General features: G+C 42.9%; 1 protein-coding gene across 4 annotated transcripts in view; it reads left to right on the top strand.

The window, feature by feature from the left end:
* Positions 1-298: 298 nt before the first annotated feature.
* Positions 299-15,162, top strand: part of WDFY3 (WD repeat and FYVE domain containing 3) — a 165,002-nt gene continuing 150,138 nt past the window's right edge. For all 4 annotated transcript variants that reach the window (XM_051619236.1, XM_051619234.1, XM_051619235.1 and 1 more), the window contains exon 1: positions 299-694. The gene's annotated coding sequence lies outside the window, so the exon portion shown is untranslated. The remainder of the gene's footprint in view (positions 695-15,162) is intronic.

Here is a 15,162-nt window from a genome sequence, read left to right as displayed (position 1 = left end):
ATAATTTGTAAAAGCCCCAGAACGAAGACGGGGGGCCTGCGTGTCTGTCGCGCCGACCCGGTTGGGACGAGGAGGGCAGCCCCTCGGTGGCTGCCTCCCCGCTGAGGGGAGGGGACGGCGGGCCGGTGCCTCACGGGCTGCCCGCCATTACGGACCAGCTTTCCTCAGGCGGCCTCGCCGGGCCCCGGGAGCGGCGGCGCGGGCAGCCAGCCGGGAGGAGGAGGAGCGGAGGGAGGAGGCAGCGCTGGCAGCCGGGCGGGGAGGGGGCTCTCGGCGCCGCGGAGGAGGAGGAGGAGGAGGAGGGCTAAGATGGCCACCGGCCGCCGCGGGGAGCGGCCCCGCTCCCTCCGCCCCGCCTCGCGCGGCACCCTCGGCCCGGCCCGGCCTTGATGGGGCCGGAACGACCCCAGCGCCCGGACGCTGCAGCGGCGGCGGCACCTCCCGCCGGAGCCCGCCCGGGCCGCAGCGGGGGAGCCGCCCTCCCGGCCCGCCCCGCACTGCCCGGCCGCCCCGCACTGCCCGCCCGCGGCCGCCCCGTCGCGTAACCCCCCCTCCCGCCCCGCCGAGCCGTGCCCGCGGGAAGGAGCGGAGAGAGAAGATAAGAGGAGACGAGAGAGCCCCGCACTGACCCCTCCCCGGCCCGGCGGGCCGGGCCGGGCGCAGCGGCACCGGCGGACTCCCCCGCCGTCTCCCGGTGAGTGCCTGGCGGCCCTGCCCGCCGCTCTCCGGCCCCGGCGCTTTGTTGCACCGGCGCCGGGCCCGGCCGCGCCGCGGAAAGACCCGCCGCCGCCCCGCAGGCCCGGAGCGGCGGGTTGCGGCCCCCGTCCCTGCCAGGGGGTGGCCGCGCTCGGCCCGGCCCGGCCCGGCCCGGCTGCAGGCCGCGGCGGCCGCCCCCCGCCCCGGGGATGCCGTGCGGGCCGCCGCGGGGCTGGGGGAGGGGGCGGCGGCGCAGGTGCCTCGGAGACGGATCCTTGTCACTGCGCGGGCAGCCCCCCCGCCCGCTGGTCTGTAGTGCTTTCTTTCAGCGGCTCGGTCTGGCCGCGGGCCCGGGAGGACGGCTGCCCGTGGGGCTGAGAGGGGCTGCGCCGGGGCCCCGGCCTGGCGTGCAGGGAGGAGGGGGCAGGGAAAGCCGGCAGGGTTCGGCGGGGACCCGCGGGCGCTGCGGCGGCGCCGGGCCCTTCTGGCGGCCTTTATTGTGGCCGGGAAGGGCGGTTTTCCCTTGGGAGCCCCTCCGGCCTTAGCCCTTGGATGCGCGAGCGGGCCGGTGGGGATCCGGGCCGGGGGAGCGAGCGGGAGCTGCAGCCCGCCCCGGGCCGGCGCGGGGAGCCCGCCCGGCTCGCAGGCGGGGAGCCCGGACGCTTTTCCCCCCTTCATTTTATTTTTATTTTTTTTTCTGTAGTTAGTTATTTTTGGCGGCGGTCCTCGAGCTGTCGGCCCCGTGGTGCGGCAGGGACATTCAAGTGGAAGTACCTGGCAGGTTTATCCCTGGTGCGTCCCCGGGGACTGGTTGTCTCCCGGGGCATGGTGTGTGGGGCTGTGAGGAGGTGCTGAGGTGCCCTCTGCTTGTCTTCAGCGCGGGTCAGATCTGCCGTGCGGTTCTGGGAGGTGATCCACAGAGGTGAAGAGGTTTGTGTAGAGGCCGGTCAGTATTGCTGGGGGCCGGGTCTGCGTGTGATGTTTACCTTGAGAGATTAGGACCATAATTTTTACCTGCACCTATGTAGAGAGTGACTTGTGGAAGAAATAGTGCAGAGGGCTAAATTTTGACATGTCGTTTCTTGACCAATCTAACTTAATTGTTTTTGCTAACTAGAGTAACTGAAGATTTCAGTGTAGACCTGCAAGTCCTGGCCTTGTTTTAATTATTGAATTTTGGTTACTTGGCAGTGTAGATTTTCAACAAACCTGTACATGTCTATGTATGGGACCATGAAATGTTACTGTAGAAAACAAATTGTAGGTTTCTTGTTAAGAAAAGTAATTTTTGCATGTTGTAGCAGAAAGGAATTATCAGCTAAGTCATAAACTGTGCCAGAGCTGCATTGGTACCTGGTACCTGTGCATGTGCCCAGTTACAGCTGTATAGCTGCATGATGTTCCTGAGCTCACAGACTCCCATGGATCCAGGCTGGATCAACAGACAGCCTACTAGATTGCAACCTTGGCACATTTTGGTGACAAGGTAGTGGTATCTTGAACTAGGCTATGTGAGCAAACTGTTCTGTTTGTGTGAACTGGCATTTGTGCAGTATTTTGCAGTGTTGGTAGACTTGCAGCATGTGCAAATCTGAAACTTGCTGCTCTGTGAATTGTTCAGTTGCAGTACACCAACTAAATCCTTCTGTATGCTTTGAGTTTATATGCAGACATGTTTAGGAGGCAGAATGCGTTGGGTGCTGGAAATGTGCATCCTTTTTAGTATGGCATTGTGCCTTTGCTTCATTATTCTGCTCAAGAAATGCTAGTAATCTAACTTTGGCAGCATGTTTGGACAATGAGTGGGTATCTTCACACTAAGTGTTGTGGGTCTGTTTGGCTTGATTTGAGCCAGCTCTGGGATACTCAAAACATTGGTAACAGCATACTTTCGGCAGAAGAATGCTTTGAGTATCAGTGGTGGTAGACTAGAGCTCAGTGAATGGCATTCTTCAATTTAGTATGTATTTGCTAGGAACTGGACAGGTTTGTTTGTTTTTCAGTTAGCTGGTCAGTTTCAGGCTATTAGACTTAGAGCATAAATGGAGTATGTTTTGGGTTATGTGGTTACAATTGTATTGCAGTTTTTAGTCAGCTGACTATCTGTTTCATTCAACTTGAGCAACTTAAGCACATTGCTGCTGTAATTTTTAGTTATCCTCTGCACCCATTTGAAACATGTATTACAGCATTTCTATGTCAAGGTGTAAGTAAGGGTAGGGGTTAGTATGTCCAGTCGATTGTTTGCTTGTTTGCAGTTCAGTTCATCAAGATCAGCCACTTGATAGTATTGTGTGAAGTCAGTACTGCGGGAAAGGAACCCTCATTTCTTTCTTTTAAAACAGTTAATAGAGAGATGTTAAGTAAGAAAATTATAATTCTTAATATTTTCAACCTGGAAATACAAATTTAGTTCAGATGGCTACTCTGAGAAGGTATGTTAACAGCCATCTGGGTGAGTATGAAAACCTTGGTATTTAGCTCTGTTTTACTAGAGTTAAACTGCCAGAAGAAGTATGCAAGTCAAGCAGGTCTTCAGGATGTACTGATACGTGTTGCTGTTAGTGGAATTCAGCAATGCCTTTCATGTCTGCCAGTCTAACTATTTCATAATTTTCTGCAAGTGTTCAGTTGGTTTTTTTAACATAGGGAAAACTTCTGGGATGCTTCATGCATGGAGTGTGGGATGAGTGTGGATGTATGTTCTGCTTGCTCTCTGAAGTGCTTGGGACTGTCATGAGATTGTTTGGGTAACTTTGGTGTTGGAACATGATGTTTCACTTCCAAAATGTTGATGTTAACTGTTTTGTAGCATTGGCTTGTGGGGATTTACTTGGGTGTCTAAACAACGTGCTAAGCTGAAGAATGTAAAGAAAAGGCAGTAGTTCCTTCTGATGGTTAAATTACTGAAGGACAAATCTGCTGATGTTGATTAGCAGTTTTGTTCATGTTTGTGATTTTAAGTTCCTGTTGCAAAATAGTGGAAATACTGTTTCAGCAGTGGCCTTTAACTTGCAGGACATCCTGCTATAAGAAGGTCTTGTATCATTTGTACAAAATAAAGAGATTTTGTAGAGGGTGGATATGGTACGCTGTGAGAAGCAGTGCATCTTGGTCACAATTTTACCCCCTAGTTCTTGCCTTTCTGATAAGAATAGACTTCCACAGTTCTAATTATATTACTGGAATGAAACCTGCATTTTGAAATGGGAAGTAGAATCTTTTGTTGGCCTATAGTGCAACTTTTGGGTATGTGCATAGAGTGAAAACATGGGTTTAATACTGAAGCTTTTAACTCTGCTGGTTTCATCCTTGTATCTTTTTGCTGGTGGTGTTGCTAGTTGCAGTAGTATAGCATTAAAAATGTCCAAGTTGTGACAAATACTTACACTATTAATTTCTTTGAGTTATTGGCAATGCTGATTGTTTTTAAAAATACCTTTTTTTTGTTACTTTTGTAACAAAAGAGACCTACAACTTATAACTCTAAGCCTTCACACGCCCTTTAGTGTTGAAGTGACTGAGGTGCCCTGACGTAAGAGTGTCATGCCTCCTGGCACAGCTCACTCCTTTAACTTTGTAATTCAGTGTAGAGTTTTAATCTTGTAATAAACAGTTCCAGTCTGTAAGATGTAAAGCTCTTATTGTCTTCTATTGGAGACTTTACATCCTGCTTGCTGCTGGGCTGTTCACACCTGGGTAGGAAAGGACAGGACACAACTATGAGGCCCCTATGCACATTTGTTTTAACCAGATGTCCCGCAGATAGTATAGAAAGCATTGCCATACTCTGTATTCCCGTTTGCATTCTCATTGCCAAAGCTTCTCATGTTATGTATGAAATTCTGCTTGTGGCTTGTAACATTTTAACTGAAGTCTTTGGTGTAGATGTGAAAGCAGCACATAGGCTCAGGCAATAGCACTGCGAACTTCACAGGACTGAATATGTATTATTGGTGATCCAGCCTGGTTTGGCAAGCAACCTGTGTTTTGTGATGCAGTAATGCAAGCTTTTGCTTGTTGGTTGCACCCCCTGTTCTTCTGTGATACTACAGATAAGTGGGTACTTCAGCACCTTCCATTTTGACAGTGAAATGTAACACAGTACCTAAAGACTCTTTGTGCTTGGGTCACCTATCAGATGATGGGGATGATTATTTAAGCAAAGGTAGATGATCTGTAGCACAGTTGTTGCATTGCTCAGTCTTCATGGTAATACTGTATCGGGGCTGAACAGGTGAAGGCGTAATAGGAAATACGGTATAAAACTGTTGGGTTAGTATTGTGTAGCATTTTCTGACCCACAGTGGCTTGTTTAAACCCTCTATGTTGATTTGATACTCACCTGAAATTTAAATAATTTTTTGTATGAATGGTAAAGGAGGAACAATCTTTAATTCAGTTGTAGTATGCCTATAAAGCATTTAAATATGTAACTAAGGTTTGTGGGAACTCGACTTTTCTGCTTGGTCTTTAAGGTAGCTGAAGAGTATTGAGGAGTTGGTTATTCCCTGTGCCCTTTGCCTAGCTCAACATACCTTGTTTTTCATGAGGGTGAGTCAGAAAGTACAAAAGATTGCTAGTTACTCAACTGAAACAGGATTTCACACAGTGGGCACCTATTTCTTCCTGTCTCTAGAAGCTGCTACAAAATGCCTTGTTAACTGCCCTGAGGACTAGGTAGCAGCTGCCTGGTGAGGAGTCCATGACTTTGGTCTCAGGTGCTGGTGTCACTTTTGGGGGAACTGGCTTGCACCTGTTGGTACTGAGGCTTTCAAAACAGGTGTGAAGTGCAGTTTTGTCCAGTAGCTGCAAAGAAAGAAGAATAGGGTTTGTTCCTTTCCTATTTCCTTTGCTCTAAATGTGCAGGAGCTGTTTATTCTTTCTTTTTATTATTATTTTCTTTCCCTTAAGCCTTTTGTGAGTGAAGATGACATGCATCTTTTGGTTTTTTCCCCTGAACAGCTCTGGGGCAACATTTGCTGATTTCTGTTCTGTGTGGAAATGTGCAAACAATATAATTTTTTACTATTGTGCTGATATTTTTTGAATTTTGAATACCAGAAGGAAATATTTTTAGATTCTTTTATGGTGTGGTTTTTTTTATTTTTTTGCCTTCCCACCTCTTGAGCAAAGCTGCGAGTGTGGAAGTAGGACTGTTTGTATTGAGATTTGAGGAAAAAAATGTTCTTTGGAATTGGATTATTCCCATGAGAGCTACTTGTTTTCTTTTGGGATCTTTTGCTTTGCTGGCTGTGGTGTTTCGTCAGTGTCCTGTGATGGATTTCTGCCTGTCTTCAGCACGTGACTTCTAATGCTTCTATCGGATCACAAAATAGGAACAGATTTGCAGAACTTGCTGTAGGACATCTAAAAAAAGATCTAAAATTTCAAAAGCGATAGAACCAGTATTACGCTACAAAAGAGTGAACTGTGGAAGAAAGGAACAATAAAGAATGTTGAATGGTACAAAGGCACATAACCTCATCGTTTTGGGTAAACGTTAAGAAATGTAGGAGAAAGATAAGATGGATACATCTGAATTACAACAATAAGAGACCCATTAAAAGAATGTTTAGTTCTCAGGCTTTTACAAATATTGTTATTTCCATGCCATGCTTTTTCATTACAGTACTACATGGGAAAAGCTTTGAGCAGGTTGGCTAACTTAGTGTACAGACAATAATATGTTTGAAAACACATGGAAGAAGTGGATTTCCCAGATGGCTTATTTCATCCTTTTCTCTCTTGCTCTAGAGAAATTGCATATTTCACTGGAAGTATAGAAGAGTTATACTTTTTCAGGTTGGGTGGGTATTCATCAGTTGCATGCCTAACTTAAACTTCCTAGTCCAATTCTAAGACATCTGTCTCAGAGTAATGAAGCCTTTTATAGTTGGCTTTTGTCTACCTTTTCCCAGAAACTTCTAGTTGGTGAAAGAAGTTATTCCCCCTCTTGAATAATTCAGTTTCTTTCTAATGGCTATGCTGGTTTTGGTTTTGGATGTGCACTTGGGTGAAGGGTTTCAGAGTAGGGAGGGGAACTAGCAAAATCAATGTTTAACTTAAAGCAGCTGTGTCAAATAAGCAAATTAAGAAAAGCAAAACCTTCAGAGCTGACAATTTGATAGTGAGGAGATAGACACATGGCTAAAAAGGGAAGATATTCCCATGTGTTCCTTAGATGTTTTTTTAGGGTCCTTCATTTTTGGAACAGTGTGACTTCAGTGAGAATGTGGATCAGGAGCTCTTAAGAGTAATGTTAATCTGACTTTCTGTTTCACTACTGGTTTTGTCAGATGTATCACCATGCATTGGGTATTAGAGGGTAGGTCTACCTGGGTTGTCTTGCTATTACTTTTCTCAATATCATTCTCCCAGGTGGAGTGTGGGAGCACATAAACTGTGTTTAATGTTCTTGCATTGCCACATCATTTATTAGTTTCAAATGAAGACATGGTAGAAATCTCAGTATAATTCAAAGTAGGGTGGTTTGATTTGTGTAAACTAGTAGCTGATGGGATGTTGCTTAAGAAAGTGTGGTGTATTTGAATGCAGTTGTGATAAGTAGTGTTGCTTGCTGCCCCTCTCTTCCTGAGAACCAAAATCTTAACTCACAGATGAGCTGTAATAGAAAGAGGGAGTTTGTACACCAGAGGCTTCCTTAAGTTTGTGTTTCATTGCTTGGCACCGCAAGTGTGTGTGTGTATATATATATATTTTTTTTTTTTTAAATAATAATTTGACATTAGAGGAATAGAGAGAGAAATTGCAGGGCTAGGAAGATGCTTAGGATGTCCGGAAGTATGCTGTTAAATTAAAAAAAAAAAAAAAAAAAAAAAAAAGGAGAGTAGATGCTTGTGCTTTTTCATTAAAAAGATGGCAGAATATCCACTTGGCTTGGTAATAAAAATGTTTTCAGGTGCTTGGATGGTGGACAGTCCCAGAAGGGAGAAAGGTTGTTTGGAATGCCTTAGGGGTGTAGAGGTTGTTAGAAGGTTAATCAGATGCAAGTGTGCTGGGCAAAATCAGCCTCAGCTTTTGTCTGAAGTTCATTAGACTAGCATGGAGTATTGACCTTTGAATTGTTCAGAGTAGGTGGACTGTACTGATCAAAGCTTTTATTTAGTTATTTATTTTTGCTTTGGCTGAATGACCTTGGGGCTTCAGGGGCAGTAGTGGTTTAAGTGGTTCCTGCACCCAAACTGTGAAGAGCAGGGGAAAAACATTGCCTGAAATTACTCAAAAATAGTCCTTTTTAAAAAAAAATGGAGCAAAACTATTGTCTGAGGACAGCCAAAGGAGTAATGGGAACCAAGAACTGGAATTCCCAGCTCCTTCAAGTTTAATTCTGGAACCCCATATATCTGGCAAGGTTGTAGTCTTGTAGAACCGGGGCCTTACTGTTCTGTCAGTCGAAGAAGCTTACAGGGCTTTGGGTTTTCCTGCGCATGCATGTTTTAATGCCAGAAGGTTTTGAATCCCCATTGACTGGGAGATGGTGGTTAGTTAGTGCTTTAACTTTGGAACAGGAGAGAAGAGTGCTTTCACTGCAGGCTGATGATATCTATCTGCTGTTTCTGCACCAAGATTCACTGCCTCCATAGCATTCAGAGTGCCATTGATGGTCTTAGGACTTGTCTCTGCAGTTGTATTCTTGCCAAGATGTACTTCTAATGGGGTTTTATGAAGGTCCTTGGGTCTTAATGTGAGAGTCAGGGTTGTTGATCAAGGCCTTGCTTTGTATTTGTGTGAGTGCACAGAGTACACAATGTATTGCATGGTGGAATGACAGACAAAGCAGATAACAGATGTGTTTCTTACTGTAAAAGTTGAGCATTTGATGTTCTCAGGGTTGGTAACCTAATAATAGAAATGTCATGGTGCAGGCCTTCAGTTGTGAGATTGACTCAAGTTATGGCTTTTAAAGCATTAAAAGCACAAAATAAATTTATTCCCTTTTTGATTTTTGAGCCTTGAGCATGCAGTTGTCATGTTTTTTCCCCCCACAGCTGTGAGGGTTACAACAACTTCAGAATCTTCACATGGCAAAATGCACCAAGTTGGGATGCCATGAATATGATGAGATTGAGAACAATGTGGTCAGAGCTGGCAATTCTCTTGTTCCTGGTTTCCTGTGTGATAAATTGATTGAAGAGGAGTGAAATGTATTTTATTTATGAGTTTCTTTATGCTTGCAGAAGATATGGTGCATCTCTGAACAGATGTTCTTTAAATATTCTTTATAAGCAGTCATATGAAGTAGGCATAGAAATAGTTTTGGTATTGCTTCACAAATCAAATACTAATACTTGAGTCAGTAGCAATTGAGCAGTGAACTACAATGGAAATGTAGAAAACAAGTCTCTGTGGATATGATCTAAGAGGATTCTAATTTGCCTGTTAATTAGGTTTGCAAAAGTTTCTTTTTCACAGTTCTGAGAGGTGATAATAAACTGCTGATGAATATTTAATTTAGGTTTTGAGTGGGTCATGAAATAACCAGGGAGTATCTCTTCAAAGTTTTCATTATCAGAGTGTAAAGACACAGTAGTGATGCTCCTTACTTTGACAGTAGTAACTTCTGGACACAGAACTATTTTGCTTTCAGTTTATTACCAGGAACCTAACCATATTCCTAGCAGTGTTGAATCATGGAAGAAAAAAGCTTCCTTGCTTTCTGTTTAAAATCCCTTGCAATTTCACAATGATGTTCCTGGGCTTAGGGAGACAGGAATCTAAATACGTTATGTTAGTAGCTGGTGATATTTTTTTTAAAATTTATTTTTCCTAATTACTTGTGCAGTTTCTTGGTGTGAATTGGAATAGTCTACTGATCAGTTAAATCACCTAAAGCTAGAACCTGTATTTATTTCAGTAAAGCATATATGTGTATATTACAGAATCATAGAATGTGTTTAGAAAGTTAACCAGCATGTGAATCCGGATGATGGAGGGCCAAATGTTCTGTGTACAGAAGCCAATACTCTCTTTTGCTCTCTGATGTTTATAAGTGGGTGAAAGTTACTTCTGGGAACTTTCTTTGTCTTTATAACTAAGTTACACAGGGTTGGGCTACAGTTAGAGGCTGTTCTGATGCATCTGTGTGGAGAGAGAAGGAGGGATGGATCGATCTCAGGTTTTTTAGTTTCATAGCCTGCCTCTACAAACTTAGCCTTAAAAATGGATATAAAGAGGCATAGTCAATGTCTTGCCACTTGAAAAATGCATTTATAAATTATTTGATGGCTTAGGCCTTGTCCAAAATGCTGAACAAAATCAGGTATTTTCAGCAGTCCTGTTTTGTCATGTATTCTGAAATTCATTTCTCTGATGCTTTCTGGCTACAAGGACCATGTTGAAGGGTTTATTCTGGCATTAATGATGGGGCAAGACTTGGGTTCAACAAGACTTGGGTTCAGCACACTAACTGCTGCTGTCTCTGAACACTGATCTTAATTATGTATGAGGAGGAAGGACTCATTTTAAATTTTGAGTTCACCTAGGACAGTTTAAATACACTGGATAATGTATAGAAACATTTCCAAGCACAAAAGTAATCAAGTGCCATTCTTCTCTCCAGATACAGTTCAGCCTAAGCATTATTCTAACAGTATATAGTGAGAGAGCTGGAGGCCAACAGAAAACGTATTTTTTTGTCCCAACATCAGCATCAACAGTGAACTGCAAAAAAAAAAATAATCCTCAGAACTTGTTTGCCAGACTGCTTTTTTGCTCTTTTCCTACAAAAACAATTGTTGTTACCAAAGAAAGCGGGGGAGGAAGGAAGAGGCTCTATTTTGCTGTTTTTACTTTTATTGGTAGATTTTACTTGTTAACTGGCAAACTGGCTGTGGCCCTATAAGTAGTCACTAGCAAGAAGGGGAAAAGAAAAAGGAGAAAGTGTTTTTCTTGGAAAACAGTTCTACAAAAATTTTCAAGATACTTACAGACAAAAAAACTCTTACCCAGGTGAAAGAAATATTATAAATACTTATATTAATGAGAAAACAACAGATAAATAATAAGCCTTCATCAGGCCTCCACTTCCTGAAACAGTTATACCAAAAACTAATGAAGGAGAGTTTTCATGTGTCAAAAAGAAAATGCATCACTGTGCATCTTCCACCAAGTAATCCCAAGCAATACTGTTCTTCTAAAAAACTGGACTATTTAAATACTTTTTTCCAAATGTTATTTAATGCTTAAATAAGAAAGTTTGACTTCCAACCAACCTTCTATCTGTGTTTCAAATTAATACTAAACTTTCAGTCAAGTCAGGGTGCTCCTGATGCAGCTCCCTTCCCTCTCAATTAGCTACAATATCAGTTACTTGAACATACAACCTGAGCAAAGTAAAAGGGTCAAAGAACACTTACTGTTTATAATTAATTTGTTTAAATTCACAAAAGCAAGATGCTTTCTCCTCAGCTGAGGTAAGAGCCTCCCACATGCTGTGCTAACTTCCAGTGAAGCTTATGTTAGCCACTGCCAGGATCTCGAGGCAGCTGATGCCCACCCCTGAAGAGTCAACGCAGCAGAAGTCTGAGCAACAGAGAAGTTATAAGCCCAATGGTGAAAAACAGATACAGTAAAATATCCAGTACTTTCACATCCCATCAAATGACAAATGATCTTACAATCTTCAGTATCACATGGAGAAGCAAAACAACAACAAACAACCCCCCCAAAAAAAAAACACCCCAAAACCCCCCAAAAAACAGCCACCTGCCTAACTCCCCTACTGGTTCACAGTGTACCTGAGTCATGTGCTCCTTAAAGCACAGGGAAAGCTCACCCCACAACCACTACCTCTTAACACTTCCTGTAAAATGTCAGGCCTTCAAATCCCATGCTCCCAACTAAAACACCAAATTTAAATTCCTGCTTCAAGTAGGATTAGATGTCCCTTCCACCCAAAATTTATCCAATGTATTTAAACTGTCCTAGGTGAACTCAAAATTTAAAATGAGTCCTTCCTCCTCACACATAATTAAGATCAGTGTTCAGAGACAGCAGCAGTTAGTGTGCTGAACCCAAGTCTTGCTGAACCCAAGTCTTGCCCCATCATTAATGCCAGAATAAACCCTTCAACATGGTCCTTGTAGCCAGAAAGCATCAGAGAAATGAATTTCAGAATACATGACAAAACAGGACTGCTGAAAATACCTGATTTTGTTCAGCATTTTGGACAAGGCCTAAGCCATCAAATAATTTATAAATGCATTTTTCAAGTGGCAAGACATTGACTATGCCTCTTTATATCCATTTGTGAGTCTGATGCTGGCCAGCCCCAGAAGATTCACAGGCTGGAGGAAGGACAGTTTGTGTGGCTGATGGGTAAAATCACCCGTTTGTGGGGAAGGCTGCTGCCAGAGTTACAGGTCTTCTCCACACATGAGAGTTTATAGTTGTGTTTTTAAAACACTGTTCATTGTAAGTATGGCAGTGTTAATTGTGTACAGTGGGGGAATAAAGCTTTTCCTTCATTACAGCAAGCTTGGTAAAAGTACTAATGAGTTTCATTACAAGAGTTTCGTCTAAATTACCGTTGCAGCTTTCTGCTTCCCATTTTCAGTGTCTTCCCCTTTTATTTATGAACTGACAATAAATGGCTGGAGACATCCATATGTGCTTACGCATATTGTGCTAATGCTGTTCCTTATTTCTCTCTTGCAGAAAGAAAGTTATGTTCTTACCCTTCTTTTCTTTCTTCATTTCTATGCTTAAGCATTTTTATGTCAATGAGTATGTTTCTCACTCTTCTTTATACCATTTGTAACTAGTATTTCTGAGACGGGATTCCTAAGACCTAAAAGAGTATTTTGAGTAGGGCTGGGAAGAAGAAAATGGCAAAACTTAATTATGACCTGGAGGCTTGTACTAAGAATACAGTACTGTCTCAAAATGTGTACCTCTTACTAGGTTATTCTTATTTTCTGCTGTTTGTTGTGCAAGATCTTGTTGATTTATCTTGAAGAATAACCCAGTCAAATTTTTTTTTCAATAAATATGCAAGGAAAAGGAGTAGGAGAGAAAGGGACTGAGAACGTGGATGCTTCAGAACAGGTCTTAAAAATGTGTATACTGGAGCAGTATAATTACAGTGCCTTATATCTTTTCACTCTCTGTGGTGTCCTTTCTTAATTGAAAACAATTGTCTTTTGAAGAATCTAGTACTTCAGTGGTGATTTTTGGATGACTGTAATGGTTTTTACAGTAAGAAATCACTATCCTTCCACATAAGCAGTGACAGATCACTGCATTGGATGCAACCTGTTTTAGTTGAATGGGAGTGTCTCTCTTAGAAAGAAGTCCCACGTAATGAAGGGCTCTGAGTTAGGGGGAACTCTTACCTGGTTAGTGATCTGTTCTCCTGGCCAGTTATCACTTTCCTAAGAGGTTTTTGTTTCCAAACTGAAAGTCAGTTTGCTTACCTTCCAGCGTGTGTTGTAATACCCATATCCACTAGGTCAAAGAACCTGTGCTACGTAAATACAGTCTGCCTACAGAGAAAATAGCCTAGTGTCTTGTTAACTTTCTCATGATTGTCAGTAATAAATTTAGCTTTCAGTGTTAAATATATTTAAGTTAGCCATTATCTGTGTTCTAGTTGCACTCTTGAGCTTAAGATTCTTAAAGGAGAGTGACCTTTAGATGTCTCAGGGTAGTCTGTTGGCATTGTGGTATATGGAGTAATATCTTTTGCCTGCTTTGAAACCTTCCCCTCCTTCCCCATTCATCTCCCCCAGATCAGAGGTGCCTCCTGCTGCATCCAGGTATCATGTAACTCATGTTGCTGTGGGCTTTTTGGCTGTCCTTTTAGAACTTGTCTTTGGGTACTCTGATCCCTTCTTCCCAGTCTGGTTCCTAGCATGTAACTGTTCAGGTGACTGTGCTAAAATGGATGATGTTAGAAGGTGCCTTGTCTACAAAGAGATCCAAATAACGGTGTCAGCCAGCAGTGAGCAGATATCCCCCCTGAGCGTCCATCCAGATGCATGAGTTATTTCCTTCTGTTAATATATTAGTTTTATTAGCTGGTGTCCCTTTAATGTGATTAAAGCAAAGTTGCTGAGCTGAAGGTATCAGTTTAATTATGCTGAGCAGCATGTGCCAACTTTGGTAGTGAATGAGTATATTAATGTGAGGAGACCATGTTTATCTCAAAATGATCCAAGTAATAATGTGGGTGAGATAACAAATTTGAGACATGATTGTAGTCACTTACAATTCAGTCTCAAAAACACAGAAATTTGTTGCTCTAACCAATAGGTGAGGGCTTGGAGTGAGTTGGGGTTTTTTTCGGTGTGGTTTTTTTTAAGATTTTTTTTTTCTTTGTTTTATGTTTGTTTTGTTTGGGTTTTTTTTTTCCTTCCTTTTTTTTTTTTTGGGGGGGGGTGATGTGTGGCACTTTGAGATGGGGTGGGGTTTTTATTGTTGTTGCATGTTTTTTTTTTGTTTTTTCCAATAGTTTAAGCATGTCAGCTGGTTTCAGAATATGACTTCTTACCAATAGTAACCCACTTTTTGGCTTCCAATGTGCAGGTTGTGTTGAGAACAGGGCAGGGAGATGGAGGTGGAGACAAAGCAGTGTGATTTGTGCCATGTTAGTTCTTGGAAGACTGCTTATCTTCTAAGCTTTCTAGATAAACCATTGTAGTGGGTCGTCAAGACTAAGTAAGTTGTGTTGCAGTCATTATGCAATACAGAATTGTCATGGTTGGAAAGGACTTTTGAGATCACCAAGTCCAACATCAACACAACCCATGGGTTCAAAACTTTCAGTTTAGGAAATTGCTGTAGTTGGTCCCACTTGAAAGTAGACAGAGCTGTTGCCCAAGTTTTTTAACTAGAGGAAAATGTTTTGGGATTTGGGGAGGGAATATTTGTTTTCCACCCCTGATGATGTTTGCTGTTCTGTCACCATGAATCCTCAGTCCTACCCGTCCGTCCTTCCGTCCGTCCTTCCTTCCGTCCTTCCTTCCTTCCATCCTTCCTTCCCTGGTTAGTGACACTCTGCCTCTTCTTACCAGTCCCTTTTGGGCACCTCCTCCTGGACGGTAATTATTTTTCCTTTGGGTGTCACCACTGGTTGATAGAGGAGGAGGTGCTACCTGAACACGTGGCCTGAATTATCAACATCACTGAAAGTTTTTCAGCTGCTTCCAAATTATATGCTGACAAGTCTGGACAGGCCGACAGAAGGAATGTGTCAGCTTGCCACGAGTATATAGAACTCAGCTCAGTGATCCATCTCTGTTTCACAGTTAATGTTTCTCTTGCAGTTTCTGCTCCTGAAGTCTGGCATATATGTTACTGTTGCCTTAAATGAAACAAATGCATTATTTTGCTTTCCTTTTTTGTTTTGTTTTGATATTATCCTCTTGCAAAAAGCACCACTCATCAGATCAAGCAAGAGAGCCAGAGCATTTAATTTTGCCTTTCTGCTCATTTTGTTGGTTG

The sequence above is a fragment of the Apus apus genome, chromosome 4, assembly GCF_020740795.1.
Source record: "Apus apus isolate bApuApu2 chromosome 4, bApuApu2.pri.cur, whole genome shotgun sequence".
Taxonomy (NCBI): Eukaryota; Metazoa; Chordata; class Aves; order Apodiformes; family Apodidae; genus Apus; species Apus apus.
The sequence above is the reverse complement of the archived record's forward strand: the minus strand, read 5'-3'. Positions and strand labels throughout refer to the sequence as shown.